This window comes from Halichoerus grypus, chromosome 14 (genome assembly GCF_964656455.1).
Source record: "Halichoerus grypus chromosome 14, mHalGry1.hap1.1, whole genome shotgun sequence".
NCBI classification, from domain to species: domain Eukaryota; kingdom Metazoa; phylum Chordata; class Mammalia; order Carnivora; family Phocidae; genus Halichoerus; species Halichoerus grypus.
In genome coordinates, this window is record NC_135725.1 from 92,169,346 (window position 1) to 92,175,023 (window position 5,678).

Here is a 5,678-nt window from a genome sequence, read left to right on the forward strand (position 1 = left end):
GGCGGCCTGGGTCGGCAGGCCCTGAGGCCGGAGTCTGGCCTGGCCTGGGTGCCCCTCCCGGCTCTTCCGGGGGTCGGGGTCGGCCCGCTCCCACTCGGGGGGGCCTCCCTGGGTGCTGCCCCGACCTGCGCTCTGTCACCTAGGGAGGGGGCCGCAGGTGAAGGACTACCCCGGGAAGGAGGGGACGGGGGTAGAGTGTGATTTTCTGGGCAGGGCCGGGCAGGAACCCGCAGGAGTCCAGGCGCTCCGGGCGCTGTCACGTGGGCCAGGCGTCAGGACGCCAGACGGGGCAGGTAGGACTCCCTCCCTCTACGGAGCAGTCTGTGTTACCTGCGGCGGGGGCAGCCACAGGTGTGGGGGGAGGAGGAGGAGACGGGAGTTTCTGGAACACTGCGCAGCCAGGAACCCAGCTCGGGGCTCCCAGAGGAGAGCGGGAAGGCTGGTCTGAGCACTGCTGGCGGAGATCGGTGGGACTCAGGGGTCGGCTGGGACGGCTGGAGGATGCCCACGTGCCCCTGGAGGCCGGCAAGTCCGCAGTCCACGTGCGCCTGTCCCCGGAAACACGTCCTCTTCCCAGGCGCCCCACCTCAGTGAAGTGCCCCCTCCCCCAGGAGCCAGGGGCATGCTGACAGCTCCCGCCGCAGTTCCCTCCCTGTGCCTCCCCAGCACCCCAGCGCCCGAGGGCTGGCCTGCCTGCCTCCCCACCCCTGCCTCTGGCCACGCCTGGGCCCTCTGCCTGCCCTGCGCCCCTGGATTCTCGCCACCCTCTCAGCTCACTCCCCAGGGGAGCGCTGCTCAGAGCCCCAGGGCCCCGCAGGTCTCTGGGGCGCTCAGTGCCAGTGCTCTAGCGGTCTGTCTGCTCCTCTTGCTGGACCTCCAGGGACAGGGGTGGCGGGGCGTCCCTGGGAGGACTGAGCCCCTCCCACCAGGGGCGAGGCGCCCTCTGGCGCCCTTGGGGTTTCCAGCGTTAAAGCGCTGTCTCCTGTTTCTCGCGGTTACGAGGGTTCCGAGCGCCGCGGTGGGGGCGGGTCCCGGGTGGGGATGGGCCGACCCCGACTGTCCCCCTCCCGGTCCCCCGACCGGTCCTACGCCGCCGCCATTCCCGGCGCGGCCGGCAGGGGGCGCGCCCGGCCTGGCGCCCGAACCCCGACCCTGAAGCAGGCTTTCTTCTGCTCGGAGAGAGAAAGTGCTGTGTTTCGGAGCAAAGCGAAGAAGCTTTTCCTTTGGCTCCGGATCCGAGCCGCTGCCGCCGCGCATGCCGCTCCCCGACGGGGCGCGCAGCCCGGGGGGCTCGTCCAGGGTGTCGTGGCCGGGGGCGCGCGGCGCGGGCCACACCAACCGGACCTTCGTGTTCGACGACGGCCGATGCGCCCCCAGGTACGGCCGATGCGCCTCTCCGCTGGCGGAGGGACCCCAGTCCCCGCCTGCGCCCCCTCCCAGGACCCTTGCACCCCAGAAACCCCCGGGTCTCCGAGAGCCCCACATCCCAGGTCCACCTCCACGCCCGCACCCGCGAGCGCCCTTCCCCGCCTACGGTGGGGACAGGAGAGCCCCACAGGACCCGGCCGCGCGGAACGACCGGCAGGTGCGGAGGGCTGGCGTCTGTCTGCCTGCGATCTTAGCGTGCAAGTGGCCCTAGCGCGGCCATTTTTAGGTCTGAGGCTCCAGCATCTCCCAGGCGCAGGGCCTCCCAGCCCCCCCCCCCACCGAACCTGGAGGAGGGGTATATCAGGGTGCACGCCGGCAGGGGTGGCTGCGGGGCACCCAAGTGGGGCATGGCAGCAGGGGTACTCCGCAGGGAAGCGGTGTTCAAGGGCCGTCCTTCCCAGGAAGGACCCGGACCGGGGTGTGGGAGGCAGGTGCGCTGTTACACAAAGGGCAGGAGTCCCGGCTTTTAATCGTTTGGTATTTTGGCTTGTCATTTCTCTTTCGGGTCCCTATTTGCCCCGCGGTCTGAAAAGAGGACCAACTGATATATAGCTTCTAGGTGGCTTGGGAGCCTGGCACGGACGGTCGGCCACCTTTCCCCATAGTGTCCCAGGATGCCATGTGTTCTGTGCAGCCAGGACTGCACCGGGGAAGACAGAGTCCCAACGGACCGGCTGGGTTTTTGTCCCAACCCAGGGAAGGTCATGCTGGGTGGAAGGTCAGGCTGGATGGGGAAAGGGAGACTGGGTGAGGGCCCCCAAGAGAAGGTCAGGCTAGGTGGAGAGCCCACATGAAAAGTCAGCCTGGGTAAGGACCACCCCCACCCCCCACTCCCACCCAACAAAGGTGAGGCTGGACTGGAGTGAGAGCGGCTACGAACATGTCTGCTGGGTTAGGGAGGCAGGCTTCAGCTGGGAGAAGCAAGACCTTTCTCGGGTGGAATGAGGGCCTGGGTTGGGGAGCTTCTGCGGGGCAGGTTCCTGCACCCGGCTTCACAGCAGGGGCGGCTCCAGAGTCCAGGGGCCTGGCTTTGCTCCCCATCTGGACCGTGGGTGCGGCTCTGTCTTGAGAGGTGCTGCATGATATCAGTAACAGTGCTGGGGTTCTGGGCAGAGGTGGGGTGGTGGGTACCCCTGTCTTCTGCTGGCAGGGGCCGGCCCCAGGCTGTGAGGTCAAGCACCAGGGGTCCTGGGGAGGGCTCCTAGCTCTCTGGGCTGCAGGAATCTTTACCTTGGCGCCTGGACCCCTGTCTGGACCCCAGGTCTATCCCTGGGAGGTGGGGTCCCAGGCCCCAGCCACCCCGTCCGATCAGTGGACACTGCCCTTTTTATCCTGTTGCTTCCCCAGGTACAGATGTCACTACCCTGCAGGTGACAGTTGTGATGGAAGGGACAGAGGCCTGGGGAGGCCTGTCCTGCCCCAGAGCTGGCCAGTGGTAGCCTTCTGGTCCGAGCTCTCTGGCGTTTCCCGGAACTGCCAGTTCCCCTCAGCCCTGCCGCTCCCCACTGGGGGCTGGCGTGGCACCCTGTGGGCCATGATGGCAGAGGGTGCAAAGATCTGGGGCTGGCGTCCTGCCGGGGACGTGCCTGGCAGGAAGTCTTGGCCAGCCCTCCAGGCCCATATTAGGGAGCGGTGCCTGTAGGGCAGCAGGAAGTGGCCCAGGCCCTGTGGGAAAGGTTCTCAGGGCCAAGGTACAGCCCAGCTCTGGCCGGCGCGAGGGTGGCCTCCTGGTCTAGGGGATTGGAGGGGACTCGGGTCTGCCTTCTGCCAGCAGAGTCTGCAGCAGCAGCTCAGAAAGACAGAGGTGAGTGAGAAGGAGACAGAGGTGGGGGCAGCCACTGGGAGCTGTGCTTCTGTCAGAGGGCAGGTCGGGCGTGACCTGTGTCCTCACGTCCCGCTGCGCCACGGCCTCTGCGTGTGCTGGTCTGTCCGCCGGCCAGCTTGTCCGCACACCCGGGTCTGAGTGACCTGTGGGGTGGCCGAGTCGGGCTGTGTGGCTGTGCCTTCCCCTCCCCACGGAGGGTTAGTGACTAAGTGTGAATTCTTTCACGAGGTTTCTCCCTGGGCTCCTGGAGGACGCAGGGGTTTGCAGGCCGGTCCAGAGCGCTGCCTGCCTTCAGGGAGGCAGTCCTTGTCTTCTCTCCAGACAAGCCCCCGGGATTTCTGCCCTGGGAACCTGCCTGGTGTGTCCGGAGCCTTGTGGGTGAAGCGGGCTACTGGGCGGGTGTGTGCGTGCCTGAGTGTGTGTGTGCGTGTGTGCACACGTGCGTTCCAGTGGGAGAGCGGGACAGGACAGGGCGGGGGCACCTGGAGTGTGGACGAGGGCCCTGCCTGCTGCTGGAGCCGCGGCGGATGATGGGGGTGCACGGGAGTCTCTGGGGGGAGCTCCGAAGTGGGTGTTGGCTCAGGAGCAGCACCTGATTAGCCAGGCATTTTTAAAGCTGTCTCGGGAACTCTTTCAGGCCTTGTGTGGGGGGGTGTTCTCCACACATTCACCCGAAATCTTTTTCCGCCTGTGGAGCCAGGGGCCTTGCCCAGGAGGTGAGGCTCGTACTAGATGCTGGTGAGTTCAAAACGTTTGCAGGGGATGGAGGCGGGGCTGGGCCAGCTCCCTGGACTGGGGTCCCTGAGAGGCCTTCCGGAGAAGTCGCTGTGTCGTCTGGACCTTCCTCCGTGCTGTCGCTCTGGGCTGTTCTGTGTGGGGCAGTGAGGTCTGGAGGCCTTTGGACAGGCCAGCCACCCTAGGCGCCAGTCTTGCTGGCCTGCGATATTGCCGGACGCGCTGACAGTGACTGAACCGGGGCTCCTTGCCAGGGGCCTCAGCTGGTGCTGGTCTCCTGAAAGGAAGGGCAGCCACCGTGTCCTCGCTAGTGCAGGGGATCCAGAGCCTAGGGACCCAGCTCCGGGCTGCTGGGCGGCCACAGGAAGGGGCCGTGGCCGGGACCCGAGCAGCGTGTGAAGTGGTGGTGTCCGCTGCCCCCGCCCCCCGCCCGTGGCTGAGGCACAAGGGCTAGCGTCCTGGGGTGCTCCTCTCGTCAGCTCTGTCCCTGCCCCTGGAGCCGTCACGGGGGGACGGAGCATGAACTCCTGTTTCTCCCTAGGGGTCAGGGCCGGAAGCAGGTAGGGGAGCAGGTGGAGCTCAGCCTCTGCGGGAGCACCTGTAATCGCTGGGCTGGGTGGTGCGGGGCCAGCAGCTGAGGACCTGTGGGTCGTGGGAGTGGCAAGGCTCGGGGAAGTCGAACAGCCTGTCTACCGCCGGGCCAGATGACAGCCCGCTCTCCTGACTGCACCTGTGGGGACCCTGGCTGCAGCTTGGGGCTTGCGTCTGCGGTGACAGCACAGCTCCAGGCCGGCAGGGCTGACAGCCTGGCACAGAATTCCTGTAGGGGCCCTTAGGGTGTTGGTGGGGACGTGACCCTGGAGGTGTTGGCAGGGCTCAGAGGACAGAGGGCAGGGGAGCCAGCCAGAGAGTTGGGTTCTCTTGGATGCGAGAGCATGAGGCTCTAAGAGCCGAGGATCCATCAGGAGTAAGGTGTGACATGTGGGCAGTGACGTCCCCACCTGAGGATGTTTCCAGATGAGGACACCTCTGCAGGTCATGCCAGCCTTCAGGGGCACGCAGTGTGGCCAGCTCTGCGGGCTGAGCAGGGGCCTGGCGGGGTAGATGGGGCAGCCCTTCTCTAGGGGGAGCCCCCATGCCCTGCCGTGACAGAGGGGATGCCGCATTCCCACCTCAGGCTGGCTGTCCTGACAGGTTCCTGAGGGCCCCCCACATCCCATGTGTCCAGCTGGAGGGGCAGGTACTCGGGCATCTTCAGCCAGAGGACGGGATACAGCTCACGGGCAGGACCAGCTAAGGGTCATGGGCACCCAGGGAGTGAGTGCTGGGCCTTGCCATCTGGACACGGACCCACCGCCTGACCCTGAGTGACCAGGCATGCTAGGTCCTTCCAGGGGTGTGCAACGGGGGGCTTTCTTGAGAGGTAGGCCCAAGCCCAGGTGGGCAGGCAGAGTGGGAACTGCAAATCCCCGTGGCTTCTGCCTCCCCCTGCATCCTCGTGGGTGGACCTCGGGCTCAGGGAAGGCCAGTGGTGGGGACAGGGCCCTGGGCCCGAGACCCTGCGTCCACACCACTACCAGGCCCTTCCTGCCTGCCCTCTGGGTGTGCTCGGTGTATGGAGAAAGCTACTGTGAAGTGTCTGTTTGGATGACTTTCCAGTTTGAATGCAGTTCAACGATGTGTTCTGAGC